At 42.1% G+C, this 21,460-nt stretch overlaps 1 long non-coding RNA gene across 1 annotated transcript; it reads left to right on the top strand.

Moving 5' to 3' along the window:
* The first annotated feature begins 11,952 nt into the window (after window positions 1–11,952).
* LOC146261661 (uncharacterized) lies at window positions 11,953–13,610 on the top strand. The gene is made up of 4 exons (XR_014724832.1): window positions 11,953–12,554; window positions 12,676–12,759; window positions 13,137–13,328; window positions 13,484–13,610. It is a non-coding gene; the product is annotated as an uncharacterized LOC146261661 (long non-coding RNA).
* Window positions 13,611–21,460: the final 7,850 nt, after the last annotated feature.

Below are 21,460 nucleotides of genomic sequence, written 5' to 3'. Positions count from 1 at the left end.
CGTTGATGAAAGGTAGAGGTGCATGCAGAGATGGGGGGGATGTGGGGAAAGAGAGGGGTAGTAATTGGGGTCAGATGGTTCAGGATGCTGTTGGCAGATGGGGGAGCAAGGCCTTTGGGATGCAACGTCACGGTGAAGGGGATTGTGGGAAGTTGACTTGAGGTCTGTCAGCACAGAGATGAGTAAAGGTTTTCAAGGACAGCTGAATCAGCACAGGTTCTACTTTATTTTTTTCACAAGCACTTATAACAAGATTTGACACCACATATACAAAACCTTACACACGGAACCCGTACATGGCCACACACACAGCACAAGCATGACGTTCTTTCGTCCTGTCCTTATCAGTGAGACAGGAAGTGATTGGTCTCCACTAGAGCGGGGATCGGAGACGCTCGCTTATCTCAGACTGTCCCTGGACAGCAGCCTGTCTGTCACAGACACACACATGCAAACTCATACACACACACACACAGAGAGAAACAGACAGACAGCAGGTTATGAGTGTGAAACCACACAGTGTCTGTGTGGAAAAGCTTACCTGGATTTGGAAAGTTTACAGCGTTTAATATGGAGCAAAATCCTCTTCATTTTCTGAGCGTGAAGATTACTGTTTAAGGACCATGGGTGTGTGAGAGAGAAGAGGGGGTTGGGGGGAGAGAGGGAAAGGGAGAGAGATAGAGTTTGTGAGGTCAGGAGAGTCACGTTAACACAGGACTAAAGCAGAACTTTTGCTTTCCTCACACAGCCACCACAGCAACTGGTTGTTTATGTATACAGTGTTTATGTACCACCTACCCCTGGAAACCCCAACCTCACCCTGATTCTCAGCAGAATCTGATTGTAAGTTTAACTTAAAGTTTGTTACTGTAGGTATTGCTATTTAGTTACATAGTACCATATTTGTCGGAAATAAAACCGCGGTTTATAACTCGATTTTTAAATTTTATTGTGGTGAGGCATGAATGCTATTTAACCCGTTAAGGAGTAGCGTCGCACGTATCCTATATGCAGGGCTGCCAACTTTTCCAAAAACCTTGGAGTGAGATTATACATTTTTGTGTGGCCAACCCAGGGCTCCAGACTGCGACCAAATGGTCGCATTTTGCGACCAGTTTTTGAAACAGTGCAAGCATTTTTTACAAGCACTCGCGCATGTGCAACCTACAAATTTTGAATTCATTGGGTGTGCACAATGTCAGCACACTTAAGCAACAACGCATAGATACGACGTTCTAGTAAGACGGCGATATCAGCTTTCCTTCTGCATTAGTACCGTAGCTTAAAGTATAGGAAAGTTTTGGCTATTTTCGCTAGGTACCTATAAACCTAGCTAAAAGTCTTGGAAAGTTTAGGATATTTTTCGCTAGGTTCCTACGAACATGTCTTATTCTGCCAGACAAGTGGGTGCCCCTTCGTTCTTTTGGTGAGCAGTTTCACGAGCCCTTCTTACCAGGCATCATGGAGCCGAGCAGCTAAATACTTATTTAGCACTAGCGTTGCTGCTGTATCCTTGCCTGTGTTTGAGCTGTTGCTCTGTTATACTCGGCAAGTATCGTGTTGTGGTGTCGGAGGACTGATCGAAAAGTGCATCATACATTTAAGTCATTTAGCTAAGACTTGCATGTACAGTACGTAATGTCACATTAAATAATGTATTTAAACTCAAGCTTATGGTGCATTGCAGGGGTGATTCTAGGATCAGACCTTTTTAAGGGTGCTCAGCCCCCAACGACAATGTGACATGAATACAGTGCCTTGCAAAACGTGCTAAACGTAAATCCCCTTGCTAATTTAAATCCCTAATTTCACTGGATAACAATGAATAAATTTATGTATTATTATGTAAAATATTGAATGAAAAAACTAAGGATGTCCCTTTCTTCATGAACTACCACCATCAAATGATAATAAACAATATATTTAAGAAAATATAAAAAAATATTAGGAGTGCTCAAGCACTCCTAATATTTTATCCTAATAATATAGGATCTAAAATTGCCACTGAATTGTACCCTCTCCAGTTTCATTAATAAATGCATTGCAGGTCAATATAAGGTGTGCCCCTTAAGTTTCTGCTTGCGCTCCAAAAATTTTCAGTCACGCGCTACTGTGCTCCTAGTAAAAAAAATTAGTCTGGAACCCTGGGCCAACCATAATTTTCCAGCAAATTAGTTTTAGCAGTTGGTATGTCTACTAGCATGGTAGTACTACGAGTAGGCTAATACGCTAGCTAACTTAGCCCGGAAGCTAACTAAAGTTAGGGAGCTACCGTTTCGGAAAAATAACTTCCGCTTTGGGGACTGTCGCAAATATTTAGAACTCTTGCATCAAAAGGTAAATATTAGTTAATTTCCGGACAATAGAAAACATACATTACGCACTTACTTTCGTTTTCGTAGTGTGTTACACAACGGCATGCTGTACTGCCTATACTCGTGCATTGCTTGATAGGCTATCATTGTTCCCTTATCAAGTGAGGCATATATTCCAGTGCTGTTTATACTCAGATTTACAAACATAAAGCTCCCATTGTGGTGGGGTGCGTTTTATAGAAAATGCGGCCTATTTTCCTATAAATAGTGTAGTTTATTTAACCTTAATGTGAAGTGTTATACTCTTTCTTACTCCAGTCCAATTCTGGCTCCTATTTGACCACTTTAGCTCCACCAAAGTCAAGTCCTTGAGTCACAGTATGTGTCAAATCTTGTAGCCCTTTATCTTCATCCTCCCCACCGTGGTAGTCAGATCACACTTGGGGCCAGGTGTGACGTGGAAGCAGGAAGAGGCAGGCTGGCGAGTCGATGCGGGAGCAGCGTCAATCGGATGTCAATGCTGCCTTATCGCTGTCTTCTCTATCCTGAGACCTTTCTCTGACGCAGGTCAAGGTGGTCCTCACACACACAATTTAACATTCACTAAGAGAGGCTATGGTAGGGTAATGTCATCAAAGCATTGGCCTTATGTTTGTAATAGACACCAGGACCAGTCACCTGTGAGGATCTTCTGAAGGCATCATTCCTGTAGTGCGGCAGAAGCCACACTTTCCGATGTGTTGAGTGGGATCCACTCAGGTACACAACTTAACAAAATTCCCTTTTGCATGGTAACTGCAGGAAGTGGTGATGACCACACATTAGATTCCCTTGCCTTGGTAATGACCCCCCCAACACACACACACCCCACCTCACCCCCATCCCAGCCCCTCACCCATAAAACCATCTTCCTCTTTTGTCTTAATAGAGCTCTCTGTAATGGAAGGGTATATTCTAGCAGCTAGACTGTAGGCTATAAAAAAGCAGCTGTAAGCGTCACTCACTCAGGGATCTTAAGCCCATTCTCGTCCCCTTCAGGATATTACACAACACCCACCCAATGAAAAGTAACGCATTTGGATATGGTTTTATTATTGTTTGTTTGTGTGTGTGTGTGTGGGGGGGGGGGGGGGTTTACATAGTAATGAAATTAAGCTGTATAATCAGGACATGAGAGTAAATGGATATTATGATGGGGATAGATGGAGATAAGAGATGGGAGACTGGAGAGGGGAGAGGAGATGATGGCAAAGGAAAAGATAGGAAAGGATAAAGAAAAGGAGAGGACAACACACATCCTGTTGAAGCAAGAATAGGTTTTGATTCTAAAGGAGGCTTCTTCAGCAACAACCACCCGGAAGCTAAGATAAGAGTCGGTCTAATATTAAAACAACTGCCCCCTAATCAACGTCTCTTTCTTGCATACACAAATACATTATGACCAGTCACTCTAAAGCACACACCCCGCAGACATCACACACACGTCCCCTGTCGAGCTTCCGTTCGATTAGTCGCTGGAACAATTACTCTAATCGTGTCATCTTTACCATGCAGCTGATAAGACAAGGGGCGGTGCCAAACACTGAGACCTTTGCCCGCACCCTAAATCAGTCCTTATCATCCATCTCCATATAAAAAAATCACCACACACACATATGCAGTATACTGTACGTACCGTATCTACACAAACATACACACAAACATATATGCACAAATTCCAAACTGAGATTGTCCTTTGCTTCTTGTTCCAAAGATTCCACAGATCTGCATGCATACTGACATTGACAAAATGATGACATTAACTGAAAGAACAGAGGTTCAAAGGACCTGCCCTTTGCGTTGGGAAACCCCTTGGTGCCCAGCGGCTCACATCACAGATTATCCCTCCCAAGGCACCAGTCAGGGGTCTGGGATCCACTGGCCCCACGATGGTAACATTTACATTAAATTAGCCTGCTTCAAATACACACACAGACACCACAAAATGTCTAGTCACCAGGATCTTTAAACACACGTTTGAAATATACTGGCTAATGAGTAGGAATTGGGTTTTTCCTTGTGTCTACTTTAGTTGGAGTATTCATGAAGGAAAAAGTATATTTTCTTTGTCCAGCTGAGCTATGACTGATGGACTGTGTGTCAACAAGACTCCTCACTATAAAAAAGACAAGGATCAACCCCTACACACACTGCCATGAACCTGAACAAATTCTTACACACACAAACAAAAAGTTTAAAGAAAATACACACACATTGTACAAGAAAAAAATCGTTAAGACACACACACACATTGTTGACTAGCCTACATGGAATACTCCTTCAATTACACAGCAATAACCATTAGATTAGCTGAATTCTGCACAGGTCATTTGGAGCTATTAGACCAGTGGAACCGTCTTAGCCGCTGGCAGTGACTTCTGAAATAGTATTTCAGCATCATCCTCAATGATGATGACCTTTAGGGCAAGGACATTTCAGACTCCACTTAAAGAGTAAAAGAAAGTCCAGAGGGAGCAGTGTGGTGACTATGAAAGAGGTTGGATGAGGGGCATTGAACAAGAGATGGAGATAGGAGGGAGAGAGTGAGAGAGAGAGTGACATACTGTATGAACTACTGCTCAGTTAGATCCTCTAGTAATGTGGTATAGTTTACTGTACTTGCAGCCAAATTGCCTCAGAATGTGTTGCCAGGGGGCCATGGCCGAATTGAGGGGCAGTTCTCTGGTTGGTCGTGCCTCTCTGCCAGAGGTGGGGCAACAGGCAGAGGGTACCAGACTGACTGGCGTCTCCTGGTCTCCCCCCTCCCCACAGGACGAGTCGACCAATCACAGCGAGCAGCAGGACCCCATCACCCTGGCAGTGGAAATGGCAGCTGTCAATCACAGCATCCTGGCCCTCGCCACACAAGCGGGGAGTGGACTGGAAACTGGAAGTGACATAAAGACTGAGATGCTGGATGAGGACGGAAAATTGGAGGGTGGAGTGGGAGATGGATAGCGTGTGTGTGTGTGTGTGTGTGTGTGAGAGAGAGAGAGAGAGAGAGAGAGAGAGAGAGAGAGAGAGAGAGAGAGAGAGAGAAAGAAAGAAAGAAAGAAAGAAAGAAAGAAAGAAAGAGGCATACTGTATGAACTACTGCTCAGTTAGATCCTCTAGCCTTGTGGTATGGCACCACCCAGTGTTAGTTCACTGCACTTGCAACCAAATTGCCTCGGAATGCATTTCCTCCAATCTGGACAGGAAACACATATATAGATTTCAGTTGCCAAGGAGCTAAATAGTTCCTGTTTCAGTTTTATGCTTAAATGATAGGGTGTGCGTGTCTGTGTGTGGGGGGGGGGGGGGTAGTGTATTGCATGGTTCAGCTATATAATTGACCTATCGCAAAAAGCTAGACTTGCTGGCAAACTAAACTTTGCTAGACTACAAACTAAAAATCCATTCTATGGCTGCAGCCTGGGAGGCCCGGTTGAGTTTAGGTGTCACAACAACGGTTAAGGTTGTAATTAGTTTAAGGCCAGGAGTCGTAGCAGAGGTCGAGGTTAAGGTTAGGCACAACCACGACGGTTGGGGGACAATGATGGTTGGTACAGCACACCGTGCATTTTGTCACCTGTGGCGTGTTTTTTTTTTAAGACACTGATGTGTACCTTAAGGAAAATCACATAAAGAAACCATCAAAGGCCGGGTTTCCCAGATTCGTTAAGAAGCTCTTAACGCTAAGAGCTTCTTAGGAACCTTCTAAGAGCGTAGAACGTTCCTAAGAAACTCTTAGCGTTAAGAGCTTCTAAGAGCGTAGAACGTTCCTAAGAAGCTCTTAGCGTTAAGAGCTTCTTAACGAATCTGGGAAACCCGGCCAAAGTCTGCAACCATTAATTGCTCTAGGTAACGTTAGCTAATATTCGCTAACAAATGTCAACATAAAACGCTGATGCAGTTTTAAATGAAGGTCCTCGCAGGTTTCATCAAATATACGTTAACATCAGGGACAGAACAATAACATTCAGAAATCAGCAAACTATGTGGATCAAGTCTTTCAATTTATTGCAACAAACATCCTCACGAATTTACCTTTAACTCCATCCGTAAAATATTATATATATATATATATATATATATATATATATATATATATCGATAAGGCACCAATACATTTTTTATGAAAACTGGAGGAAAGCTCCTGTGAAAAAGACATCTGTGATCAAGCGTTGATATTAGTAAACTGAAAGATAATAAAGCACCAGGTAATAATGGCCTCACTGGTGAATTTGTATTTCAAGATCACATTTCTGAATTTTTACTATGTGTCTTCAGAGAGGCTATAGACGTTGGCAAACTTCCACCAACTATGTGTCAGGGTATAATTACCTCTTACCTAAACCTAATAAAGACAAACTTGTGCTTGATAACTGGAGACCCATAACCTTAATTAATAATGATACAAAATTATTCTCCCATGTCTTTACACAAAGACTCAAGGCATGTCTAGACGCAATTATAGATGACTGCCAGTCTGGATTTATGCAATGAAGGCACATCAGAAACAATATTCGCTTGATTTTAGATTTGATTGACCATAAGAATTACATAACAGCTACATTTTATTTATAGACATATATAAAGCCTTTGATACTGTAAAGCATAGTTTTTTATTTGATGTGTAATATTTTTGGGGCTTTGGTCAATACTTCAAAAGAGCAATACAAACTTTGACTGCAATAGTTTGGTTAAACTTCCGTGGGGAACAACTCATAGATTTAACATATCTTGTGGTATAAAACAAGGAGATCCTGCAACCCCGTTCTTGTTTCTCTTAGTAATGCACGTAATGGCACTACATTTGTATAATGAGAAATTTCAAGGCATTAATGTTGTAGGGAAATAAAATGTTGCCAGCTAGCTGATGATACAGCCATTTTCTTAATAGATGGATTTCACGTTTAAAAAGTTATTGATTGTCTTAATGTATTCTCTACAGAAAATCTGTTCTCTACATTTTCAGGATTAGCGTTAAATATATTAAAAAATCCACTCAAAGAAAGCAATATACATTCAACAGAATTTGAGGGTATCCCTATTGAAGAGGAAGTAACATACTTAGGAATTCATATTTTTAAAAGTCAGACAGAAAGGATTAAATCCCATTTTCAACCTCTCATTCCAAAAGTTACAAATACATTTGATAGATGGCTCATAAGACATTTATCACTCAAAGGTCGGGTACTGTTAGGAAGACCAGACCTGTTCTTAACAGGGAGATCTGTGTTTTGCTCTACTTTTGTCCAAGTCTCGATCTTCTACAGTGTACATCTTTATAATATTTTGCCATTTTGCGGAGGAACCCGCATTGCTGCTTGCAGCTATATTTATATGTTGTTATTATTGTCATCAAATGTTTGTTTATGTTTGTGTAAGTAATTGATTATTGTTTGTTTTGTATTTAAGGACCATCTAAAAAAGATGGGCCTTCGAGGCCCTAAGTCAGAATCTCCGTGGACAAGTTTCCAACGTCAAGTATGATGTTAAACGTAACCCTGCACTACTGAGACTTAAACCTGTAAATACCAATCTTTTGTTAATTTTGCAATATTTTACAGTTTTACTTCAGAAAGAAGGATCTCTTATCTACGTTGTCCTATTTGTGTTGCTTTAAGGACCACAAGAAGAAATCCGTGAATACCGGTGTTGGTGTTGAAGCTGGTATTGGTGCTGGTATTGGTGCTGGTGTTGATTCTGGTGCTGGTATAGATGCTGGTGTTGATGCTGGTACTGGTACTGGTTCTGGTATTGATACCGGTGCTGGTATTGGTGCTCGTATTGGTGCTGGTGTTGATGCTGGCATGGGCGTAGATTTAGGGGGTACGCTAGGTACTTGTCCCCACCAACATTTGAAAATGACAAAATTGTCCCCACCAATATTTTAGCAAATTGTGCTGCTATTTGGATCCACTCCGACGGCCAGGACGCGACAGTACAAGAAACACCATAATTTGATTGGCTGAAAACCCGAAGGGGAAGGGTTATCTGACACGCAACACGCACGGGAAGAAGCACATGCTACTTTGCTTGCTTGCACTGGCAGTTGTAGACAAGCTAGCGGGTGTGTCGGCGACAACGGTACAGCTAACTTACCAGGGCTGTCTGCCAACAATACATACATAAAAGGCCAGAGTAACACATTTTTTATAATCCCTTTGCCCTTTAGCATGTACATGTTTGCCCCTTTTTGTGCTTTGTATATCAGATATGCCTCTACCCAAGAAGAAGAATGACATACTAAGCTTTTTCAAAAAGCAGTGTAAGTCAGGCTAAATAACTAGCCACACTAGCAGTGGTAGTGACCAGGCTTTCAAATGCAGATTCTATTGTGGAAAAAGTATTAATTGGTGATATTGTGTTACCCAGGATATTGTTACAGCTAAACCTAGCTTCTGTAGCTAATCTTTCAACCAAGGTTAAGAGTCTATCCTAGGACAAATTCACAGTTGATGTACTGTCACTGCATTGCTAGACAGGTGTTGGAAAAAACAGTTGGCAATGTGAATAAGTTAACACTGTTGGTTATTCAAATATAATGAATCATTATTTGCTCATTCATGTCCAAATAACACTGTATACCATATGGTAGAAGGGTTAAACTTGCTAGCCATAGGATAGGCTACAAAATTAATAAACCATTTTGTATGTAGGAAAGACAGCATGAACACTCCAGATGTAGAGCAGGCTGAGGAAACAGCATCAGGGCTTTAGGTGAAGTTTATGATAATAAATCTCATGTTATGATAATAAACATTTTGTTGCTCAGCATTACAGTCTCATCATCACAGTCTGTTTTTTTGGAGAGTGCATTTTTTAGATTATACCATTCCACCATTCATGAGAATAGAGTAAGACAGTTGTTTGTGAAAGCCAGTGGATAATTGTGAATTAAAGATTCAGTATCTCTGTTTACCTACCTGTAGAGGATTGATATCTATGTATTCCATCCCAGGTACCATTGTTTAGCGATCTAGACAAATACATCTGCCTTCTGTTGGAAACAGAAAATGTTATGTTGGTAGATGAGGAGAGTAAAGTGTTCATCATCAACACATTCAACCATTCCATCAAGCGTCTTAATGTGAGTTTTTTTTTAGCCCACTTCATGCTTTATAATCTATTTAATGGCAAGTGTTGTTAAATGTGTGTGATGAAGCATGTGATTATATTATTGTCTTTCTCGAATTGGCAGAATGATAATTTTGCCATAATCAGTAGAAGAGCAATGCAGTTTCCAGAGGGCTGCAGGTGGATATGTATATGTTCATGCAGAGACCACCAATGACACTGTCTACACATGTGGACACATCCTTTGATGGTATTACGTTTATATTGTACTTAATATGTTTATGAATGTCCAGTATCTAAACTCCCCTTTTACAAATATAAGTGTTATCTCGATCATGACAGAGTTGGCCTGGGTGGACTGTCTCCACATCAAGGCATTTAATGGGGTTTTGCCCAGTATTGAGGATGTCCCGGATAGTCCCAGTGAAATGGGTAAGTATTAACTTCTCTGCTCCATGCCTCTAAAATAGAGCTAAAGCATCACAACATGTGGTTTAAACAGTTGCGTTATTTGGACCAATGTTGTTATGGAGGCAATAGTAGTTGTTTACTGTACTATTTATTTTCTTCTCAGAGCACAGTTATGCCACTAATGGAACAACAGAGGTAATGGTGACAGTAATTGGTAATAGTCGTGCCATACAGTATGAAACTTCATGTCACTAATTGTTCTTTCTCACTGTAGAACAGCAATGTCAAACGTATTCTGTTTGCCAATAGTTACTTTGCTGTTGAAAAAGATGGATATGCAATCATCAAAGTGAGTGCTGGCGCAATGAGGTGTCAGATGTGCCGTTTGCACCAGAAGAACTGCTGCCACATGCAAATCTTGCAGGACATCCTCAACGATGAAGCACACCTTTTATCGTTAGGGATTAAGGAGGCAATGAAAGAGGGGTCTCTATACCCTCACACTGTGAAAGGTATTCTTTCACATTCCTTTACCAGATAGGGTATGTGTTTGTTGACCATGTAGTTTTGTAAAAGGTCTAGGTATTTCTCCCCTCTGTATACGATCCGATTCAATTTCTGTTCCAGGTTCGTTATGGGACTGCTTTTCCTAATCTTCACCAAGAGAAGGATGGAGTGTTCCTCCTGTATCCCACCCCCAAGGAACAATGTGACTGTGGAAGGCCATTATCCTTGACCTCTCAAAAAGATACACATTTGTACACCAGATGTCATGTGTACAAAGTGAAAGGTATTCACTGAGAATTATCTAGAACTAATAAGATTTAGGGTTTATTTCTGACATGATGATTGGTTTTGACCATGGAATGCAATTACAATTTGTTTGTTTTTTTACCAAAGGCCACCAACTCACATGCACAATGTGTCCCAAAACTCAAAACTATGATGGTGGATGTGATTTCATTTGAAGAGGTCTGCCCTTAAACCATTTATCAGTTAACAACAATTAAAGAAAATGATTACTTTATTATTTCCATACTGTTTAAAATGTTTTGAATATAATAAACAATGTTTGATCTATACCTTGCAATATTAAGCTTATGAGCACATAACCTTTGGTTATGTCCAGGAGAGAAAAATCTATTCATGATGTTTGTTGTATCATTGATACATTTAAATTATTCTGTTTTGATTATGCCTGCATTGCCAAAAGTTGGGTCTTTGTAAGGTGTGACTATGAAAGGCCTGGGTCACTAAAGCAAGTCAGAGGTCACAATATTGCCGAAGTGTATAATGCCATGCAACTTCGTATGAGGGAAAGAGAAGGAATGACAAGGCCATTTCTGGGAGCCCTATCAAAAGACCCAAACAAAAGCTATTTAGCATGCAGTGTCCTTTTTCAGTGTCTGCAAAGGATATGTTAAACATATTGTATCCTCCCATATCGTGATACCATATACTCTCTTGATTTCCTGTATTCAGGGCCAGTCTTCTGTGATACTCGACTTGAGTGTAACAGACACCTGCACCACACATATGTGTAATAAATGCTTTGATTTTGTCTTAACCTTGTCTCGACTAGATCTTAACAATTCCTTTCAATGACTTGGCACTTTCAGAGCAATTGGGTAAAATAGATGCTTCTTCACATTCTAAACATGGGCACATACATGGTGCACCATGAAGTCCTCAGGGACTATGTTTATCATTTCCTAAATTCAAGGCAAGTTACCCAAATATGATAAGTAATCATGTGTAGAAACACAGATTATTATCAATTAATTAAAATGTTTCCATGGCTGTATATCACAAACATGTTTTGAGCCTGTAATTAATTATGTGATGCATGTGTACATTGTCTCAATAGGGAGGTTGTTATGGATGGCACCTCTTTGGGGTATCAGCAGCGGTATGCCCTCAAAGAAAGGCTTGTTCCTGGCCACAGTGTAATGAACAGTGGAAGATAAGTCTATGATTTTCTTGTTTATCATTGTGTCTCACGCCAATTGTGTGTGTGCACGCCAATGTTACCCCTAAAATTTGTAATTTAAATGATTAAGGCCTAATGTTATTATGACCTTTCTAAATTTGTTTTTCTTTCAATCAATTCACCAGTCACAGAACGAGAACTTTGATTCCTGAGCCAGACCTCCGTAAGCTGCTGCAGCGCTACAGTGCAGACGGGCTCCTCCCTGGAGAACACAGGGAAATGATGTTACAGAGTGCCCAAAGTGCTGCATTCCTCCTGCCCTAACTTCACCCACACACGCAAGTGAGCCCTACCGCCCTCTCATTACACAAGTCAGCAAGAACTCCCCTGCCTGTGCTCTGCTACATCCCAGCAAAGAACTCGGGGAGTTGATGTCAGAGATGGAGGGATTGCAGTACTGCCAGATCGAGCGGCAACCAGCACTTTTGGGCAAACTTGCCAAGAAATGCCCTTTGTTTTTTAGCTTGGTTGGGATGGAAAGGACTTTTCCTCAGGAGGTGGTACCCATCTTTCAGTGCCTCTATAAAAAGGTACTGGGAACAGTGTCCACACCTCCTCGACACCCCTAACTTCCCCAGAGGATCCTGGGCATTACTTCCCCAATCTGCCTCCTATGAGGGACAGAGGCACGTACACTACAGACAGGTGTAAAAAGGAGGCCGGTGACTGTAGGAAGACAGCAGGCGGACACCCTGACCTGATCCCTGGCATACTCACCCTGTTCCGCACACATGGTGAGGTTACTTTACTTGAACATTGACATTACACTATTGAAATTAATGCATGTTGCTGGTCAGGTTATTGAGGTTTTGTTTTACTGTTTTGTTACGCAATGGAATGTTTTTTGTACTTTAGGTGTTTGTCTTGGGTTTTCAATAATGGAGCAAATGGAGTCGGTGAACGTGCCATTTACCATACTCCACACACATTTTCAAAAATGTAAGTTCAGGTTTTGCTTAGCATTGGCGTGACTAATTATCTGTGAATTTGTTGGCCTTAATCATCTCTGTGCACCCCATTCAGGCCCCAAGATAGGCATATATGACAATGCCTGTCAGCTGCAAACATACTGCTTGCGGAGGGACCCAGGTTTTTTTTTTGAGAGACTTGCTTTCTAGTGGATCGTTTGCACTGGCGCAACCACTGAATTGCAGTGCTTTTTATACCGTGTACTTGCCTTTTTATATTGCAAATGCTAGTCAATGAAACTGTTGTGTTGGTTGCACATGTGTAATGTGTAATATCTTGTTAAAATCTTGTTATTATGATCAAACCAACATCAGTAAGATAATACATCTTTTTTTAAATTATTTAAGGGTGTAACATTGGATACAATCTGGACAGCTATCCTCAGTTCCAGAAAATAAATTCTCAGGTGGCAGAGCAGAATAACTCGCTCCTGAAGAAGATGAAAGGACAACTGTCCTACATGAACAGGGAGAACTTCATCAGGCATCTGATGCTCTTCCTGTGGCACAGATTGTGCAAAGTCATTACAAAACTTTGAGGTAAACATGTATTATGCAACATGTGTGTGGAAATGAACGACTGCATGCATGTGCCCATTCAGACTACAATTCAAGGATATATAGTTTTATACTTTTATCTTCTTTTTATTTATTTTGTATCTACTTTTATTATCTATCCCTTCTTCACTTAAAAGGTATGTAATGACTTGGACCAATACACCCAAGACCATCAACCGAAGGATATTGGCAGCAAACTCGCAACTATAGGACGAAGGATATCGGCAGCCAACTCAACCACAATATCTCAAAAGTCATTTTACCATCTGTATTGTTTATTTTTCCATTTTAAGTGTTAGGTTTTTTTCTTTAATCAACTTGTTTCATTGGCCAACCTGAGCAAGATAGCAAACCCTGGCCCAGTGGTTGTGTTGGGCATAGGCATTGCCCCTGTTACATAAACAAAATAAACAAATGTATCTGTGTTTCCTATAATGCGCCTATGAATCTGGAAGGACATATATAATTTTAAAATCCTTTCCCGTATTATAAGCCAATAATCCTTATGGCGTTCAAATACGGATAGCCTATGCCTAAGCGCACCTTGCACACATATGTATAGGCTAAGAAATAGGTGAGAAATGCATGCATTTCATTCAAGACAATCACGTAGGCCTATTAGATTTGAGCGTGTATTGATACCATGACATGGAAATGGTTTGACTTTGGCGGAGTGGACGATCTAAGGCAGTGGTTCTCAACAGGGGGGCGCGTAGAGATCGTTAGGGGGCCACCATTAGTTTACAAGAAAAAAATACAATCAGACAAATAATATTTTATGTAGGCTACTCTGTGTTGTTCAGGAAAATACATTTAAGTTGCCATGGAGGAGCAGTTAGTCGAATCAAAGAGTGACACCAGATTGCGACACCTCTTAAGCTCTTGCTCTCTGCCTTCGTTTTGGTTTTGTGTGATGACTGAATATCGTCAATCATCACACTCACTACAAACCCCTATTTGTAGTCCAATTAGGGTCCGGTAACTCACTTTGGGTAGTGCTCGATGGCAATGGTGTTTTGATCGAGATTAAAGGTTGTATTTTTATTGGCTCTGCTGCAAATGTAATTTAGGGTTTATTTAGGGTTAATTGGTGTACGGATAAAAAATTTGGATCTGATGTGTCTGTGATGTACCTATGAAGATGTAGGCCTTTTATTTTGTCTTATATATATGTCTCATGTTGTCTCATATATTATACTGTATGTACTTGTTCTTGAACGAGATTGCGAATACAAGCGGCCAAAATGAGCTTTCTCCGCAGGGTGTCCGGTGAGAAGCTCGGTCATCCGAGAGGAGCCCAGAGTAGAACCGCTGATCCTCCGCATCGAGAGGAGCCTGTTGAGGTGGCTCGGGCATCTGATGAGGATGCCTCCTGGACGCCTCCCTGGTGAGGTGTTCTGGGCACGTCCCACATGGGAAGAGGCCCCGGGGAAGACCCCAGACACGCTAGAGGGACTATGTCTCTTGGCTGGCCTGGGAACTCCTCGGGACAAGCGGCAAATGACGGACTTGTTCTTGTATCTATTATTTAAATTTCACATGCCTTGCTATGTATTAGTTTGTATCATGTATCATGTTAGTATCATGTATGATTCTTACCGGAGATTGTACACAGCAGAATTCTTCTAAATGAAGTTCATAAAAACAAAGACATTGGCCGGGTTTCCCAGATTCGTTAAGATGTTTCTTAATGCTCAGAGCTTCTTAGGAGGGTTCTAAGAACGCTTTAGAATGCTCTTAGAACGCTCTTAAGAAGCTCTTAGTGTTTCGAACGAATCTGGGAAACCCGGCCATTGTCTATTTTACACTGATAACACTGTGTATCGTAACTCATGGGATGACCCTTGTCCAATCCAATTAATAGATTGGAACTAAGTGTAAATAACTGTTGTATTAACTACTCAAAAACAAAAGACTAATTATGAGTCAAGTTCATTTGATACAATATTTATTCATATTTATGTACATGTTAATTTACAGTGGCTGAACTCCCTTAAAGCTATTTGGATAGCTGGCAACCTCCATTTCTACATTGTCAATCTGAAAAAACCCACACAAATAATGTAAAAATGCTGAAGGGGCTTGCATGCCTGCTTCATAATGTTAGAGCCTGTACACCGATGTATCTATAATTGCTAGAACCTAAATTACAGTTAACCTTTAACTTCAGGTTTGTACGATGAGCTGTATGTGTGTGATATAATGTGGTTCAAGACTCAAAGTGGGGGTAAGACTAAAAAGTACTTTTCTGAGGGCAATTTATAACAATTTTTACATGCGTTTTTCTGGATTTTTTTGTCGCTGTTCAAATACATGTAAATGTGCCAATTAAATTATAGACTAATTACAGACTAATTTCTATGTCAGTGGGCAAATGTACAAAATCAGTAGGGGATCAAATCCCTCACTGTATTATTGATCATATGATAAATTATTATTACTTTTTTAATACCTCAACTGTAGTAACAAAACTGTAAACCGATCAAATTAAGGCCAAATAAATGTAAAGCCCTTTGTGTTGATAAGTGAAGCTGAAAACACTGAAACTGCTCATCTTCTCCAGCATCACAGGTATTTAAAACCCAGTCAATAAATTGTTTATGCTTAGAACAACACTTCAATAAACTCCTCAAAAAAAGTTTGGAAACGTTAATTCGGTCGATTATTCCTCCCCTTCAATTAAAACCAATTGGTAATGTATTTCATATTGTTGGAACGCTGTATGTGCCAGAGTGACCAACGCAAACATGTTTGTTTATATGGAACATTGCGGTATGAACATCTGCAAAAGAACAATAACATTTCACATGAAAGATATTACTGTTTAGTAACAAGGGCATGTACTTTCGTACAGTAACAATAATATTGGAGTAAAACAGTAGTAAGGCCATGTTCCTTTTCATGTAAAATGTTTCTTATTTTCTACCAAAATACCTGAATGCCTCCATATGGGTTCAATTCCCTTAGAGGGGAAATTAACCCAAGTGGCATTCACCTCCGAAACACTCCTCACTCTCCCTACACAATGCATTTATCTGTTCAGAAAATCATTAGATCATTTGTATCGTTTTAAGAGGCTCATTCTACCTTTTCTATATGGACGAATATCATTTTTATGGTTCACCTCATGCATACAAGTGTTAGTGTCCATATATAAGTGAGATACCGATACACTGCATAGACAAACACAAAAGATACATAGTATTACCTTCTTTTCAAGGGGTGAAATGTGTGAAATGGAACCTGCGTTCCTTCTGCCTTTCGTTTCTAGGACGAAACTTTGGTTGCTTCTTGGGGACAGAGAGTAATTTGTGCAGCATTATAGATATTATGACATACTTAATGGGGATATGGTGAGGGGATACATCAATATTAAGCTGCTCATTCTATATAGGCCAGAAGGATACTTAAGTAATAAAGATACAAAAAAATATAACTTAGAAATAATAATATAAGTTAAATTGAATTTGTACAATCATCATTTAGTATACCTGCTGCCCTGACGCAAGAACATTCTCCTGACACTCTTCTGGACTCAGATCACCCTCCTGGGTTGCCTGATCCTCAAGATCCTGGACTGAGAGGGAAATATGAAGTGTCAAGAGTAACTAAGCACAATATTTCAATCAGGCATCAACATTTATTGAAACCAGCATGGCATTCAACATAAATGCTTAAAAGCGGGAGCGAAAAGTAGGGATCAGTGCTGGGGATGCAGAGCAGGAGGCTGGGACCAGCGCTGGATGCAGAGCAGGGGGTTGTGACCAGCGCTGGATGCAGAGCAGGGGGTTGTGACCAGCACTGGATGCAGAGCAAGGGGTGGGACAAGCGCTGGATGCAGAGCAGGAGGCTGGGACCAGGGCTGGATGCAGAGCAGGAGGCTGGGACCAGCACTGGATGCAGAGCAGGGGGTTGGGACCAGCGCTGGATACAGAGTAGGGGGTAGGGGTAGGAGGCTGGGCCCAGCGCTGGATGCAGAGCAGGGGGTTTGGACCAGTGCTGGATGCAGAGCAAGGGGTTGGGACCAGACCAGCGCTGGATGCAGAGCAGGAGGCTGGGACCAGCGCTGGATGCAGAACAGGGGGTAGGGGTAGGAGGCTGGGACCAGTGCTGGATGCAGAGCAGGAAGCTGGGAGCAGCACTGGATGCAGAGGAGGAGGCTGGGACCAGCACTGGATGCAGAGCAGGGGGTTGGGACCAGCGCTGGATGCAGAGCAGGAGGTTGGGACCAGCGCTGGATGCAGAACAGGGGGTAGGGGTAGGAGGCTGGGACCAGTGCTGGATGCAAAGCAGAGGGTAGGGGTAGGAGGCTGGGACCAGCCCTGGATGTAGAGCAGGGGGTTTGGACCAGCGCTGGATGCAGAGCAGGGGGTTGGGGTAGGAAGCTGGGACCAGCGCTGGATGCAGAGCAGGGGGTAGGGGTAGGAGGCTGGTAGGCAGGAAGCACACACAGGGTACCAGGGGTTGTGGACCTGAAAGGCAGGCTGATAAATAGCTGTTCTGCTTTGAGATTTGAGGATGTTCTGGTCATAATAAACACTGATAAACATTGGATATGTCTAAGCATGTAATACAAATAGATGTTCCTATATGTAACTGAATGCAAAAAAGCATCAACCCAATCCAGTAACTAAGAACGTTAGCTAGCATCAAGGAGAACATCAAGGAGAACTCTGAACTCTGAACTCTGTTATTAATTAAAAACTCGCAAACATATTGCTTTGCAAACAACTTCTGACTTCAAAAGTGACCACATTCTAGTAATAAAATACACATATTTTGACAAAGCTTGCTACTTAAAGTACCTGTTTTGTTTGAAGCCTATGGAGGAACTGCGGGCGTGCTTGGACTGTACTGACTGGAACATGTTCATGACTGTTACAAATAGACTGGATGAGCTCACGGAGGCTGTGACATCATACATCAGCTTCTGTGAGGACTGCTGTATACCAACATGCACCAGGGTGAGCTACAACAACGACAAACCCTGGTTTACAGCTAAACTCAGAGGATGTACAAAGAGGCCGCGTTTAGGAGTGGGGACAGGGACAGATTCAAGGAGTCGAAGAACAGGTTTACCAAGGCGGTGAGAGAAGCTAAACGACAGTACTCGGAGAGACTAGAACATCAATTCTCTGCTAACAACTCTGCTTCTGTCTGGAGAGGGCTCAGGCAGATTACCAACTTCAAGCCCAGAGCCCCCCACTCCACTAACGACTCCTGCCCTGGCCAACGACCTGAATGAGTTCTACTGTAGATTTGAAAGACAATTGGACAGTCCTGAACAACCCCTTTCCACCCGTGAGGCCTCCCCCCTCCCCCCCTCTACAGTGACAACCCTCTCCATTCAGGAGAGAGAAGTGAACAAACTACAGCCTGTCTCAAGTCCTCCACCATCATCCCTGTGCCCAAAAAGCCAAGGCCAATTGGACATAATGACTACAGACCCGTCGCCCTAACTTCTGTGGTAATTAAGTCTTTTGAGCGCCTGGTGCTGGCACACCTTCAATCCATCACAGACCTTCTACTGGACCCCCTTCAGTTTGCCTACAGAGCCAACAGGTCTGTGGACGATGCAGTTAACATGGCCCTCCACTTCACCTTACAGCACCTGGACTGCCCAGCATCCTACGCCAGGATCCTGTTTGTGGACTTCAGCTCTGCCTTTAATACCATCATCCCTGCCCTGCTTCAGGACAAGCTCTCCCAGCTGAACGTGCCTGATCCCACCTGCTGGTTTACAGACTTCCTGTCTGACAGGAAGCAGTGCATTAAGCTGGGAACACAAGTCTCTGATTCCCGGTCCATCAGCACCGGATCTCCCCAAGGCTGCGTCCTTTCTCCTCTGTTCTTCTCCCTGTACACCAACAGATGCACCTCCAGTCATCCACCGTCAAACTCCTGAAGTTTGCGGATGACTTCACCCTCATTGGGCTAATCTCTGGTGGAGACGAGTCTGATGGGTGGGACAACCTACATTTACTTTTACATTTAGTCATTTACCCTTCACCGCTCAGCCATCTGACTAACCTAGAGCTCAATGCTCTGAAGACAGTGGAGATGGTTGTGGACTTCAGGAAGAACACAGCCCCACTCACCCCCATCACCCTGTGTGACTCCCCAGTCAACACTGTGAAGTCCTTCCGCTTCCTGGGCACTATACTCTCCCAGGACCTCAAGTGGGAACTGAACATCATCTCCCTCACCAAGAAAAAGCACAACATAGGATGTACTTCCTGCGGCAGCTGAAGAAATTCAACCTGCCAAAGACAATGATGGTGCACTTCTACACAGCCATCATTGAGTCCATCCTCACCTCCTCCATCACCATCTGGTACACTGTTGCCACTGCCAAGGACAAGAGCAGGCTGCAGCGTATCATCCGCACTGCGGAGAAGGTGATTGGCTGCAATCTGCTTTCCCTCGAGGACCTACACACCTCGAGGACCCTGAGGCGAGCGAAGAAGATTGTGGCCGACTCCTCCCACCCTGGACACTCCCTGTTTCAGTCAATCTCCGGCAGAAGGCTGCGGTCCATCATGACCAAAACCTCATGCCACACAAACAGTTTCTTCCCTTCCGCTGTTGGCCAACAGTTCACACTGACTTAATGACTTCATGTCTTAAAACTATTTGCATTTTGCAATACATTCAATTCCTGTAAGACTTGTATTTTATATTGTATTTTATATTGTAAATTGGCAACTTATATTTTATTTGATGGCAACATCTGACAGGGAGTCAGATGGCTGAGCGGTGAGGGAGTAGGGCTAGTAATCAGAAGGTTGCTGGATCGATTCCCCGCTGTGCCAAATGATGTTGTGTCCTTGGGCAAGGCACTTCACCCTACTTGCCTCGGGGGGAATGTCCCTGTACTTACTGTAAGTCACTCTGGATAAGAGCGTCTGCTAAATGACTAAATGTAAACTTATATCTTATTAGGGTTCCTCCGGTAGGAGGGAACCTATTATTTTTGTCAGTATTCTTATATATTTTTTCTTCTCCTTGCTCCCCAATATCTCAAAAAGTCCCTGGTCATACATTTTCTAATTTGGCACATTGATACTACATCCAAGTGGGTACCCCTACACCAAATATGGGCCACATTGGACCATAGGGGGCACCGCAGGCCACGCCCAAAAGTCAAATTTTCAAAGTGATGGCATCTCCACCCCATTACTCCAATTCTTCTGAAACTTGGTGTGCATGCTTCATTTTTCATGAGGAACAAAAAAGCCTCAGGGACCCATAAGGTCCGCCATGATGTATTTTCCTGTACAGTGATAATTTTGGAAAACCTAAAAAATTCCTTTTCTCTTGAACCAAGGTCTAATTGACTTGACATTTTGTACAGATATGTATCATTGACATATTTACAAAAGTTACTTAAGGCAATTGAATCAAATACAAAATGGCTTAAAGGGCTGTATTTATGTTAGTGTCCACATTGCCTCAATATGTTAGTGTCACTAAATCAAATGTAGTTTTGAAGGATGGTTCAAACCTAATAGGCTTTAAGGTGATACGCCCCGGAAGTACCATGCAAGGTTTCACCTTGATATGTCAAAATATGACTGAATTACAGCTGTTTGAACTTGGACCAAATCTGACAATGCTCGCCATTGGAGAAACTTTTTTTTCTCGGATACTGACCTTTTTGTAGTCCATGTCTGGGAATGGCTCAATTGGCTGAGATGTTGTGCTGTTAAGAAAAGGGTTGTAGGTTGAATACCAGTCAGAGGCATAGTTTTTTATTTCGTTTTTTATTCTGACAAAGCGGTTTCTAGTCTTCCGATAAATCCTCCAGGTGTAAAACATAGCAATGCATGTTTATTTGAGCCCACACTCTGATCATCTGTTTAGCGAGACTTTGTAAATCACTGCAAAACAAGCCAGAGTCACCACAGTAGCTAGCTATTTGTAGTCTACGCATGGTAGAGATAACTGTCATGGTTATCTCTGATTAAGTAAATTGATTGTTCAGGTGGATCACTTGCCTGTTGCACAAATTCATTTCAGTAACCCAAGCCAGGACACATCCCCACTGATGCTAGGCATGATTTGAGATTCCCTTCCATGTCAAGTTATGGCACTCAAAACAACCTTTTAAAAAA

This window comes from Hypomesus nipponensis, chromosome 12, assembly GCF_054491055.1.
Source record: "Hypomesus nipponensis isolate SF chromosome 12, ASM5449105v1, whole genome shotgun sequence".
In the NCBI taxonomy this organism is placed as follows: Eukaryota; Metazoa; Chordata; class Actinopteri; order Osmeriformes; family Osmeridae; genus Hypomesus; species Hypomesus nipponensis.
This window is presented reverse-complemented; position numbering and strand designations above follow the sequence as displayed.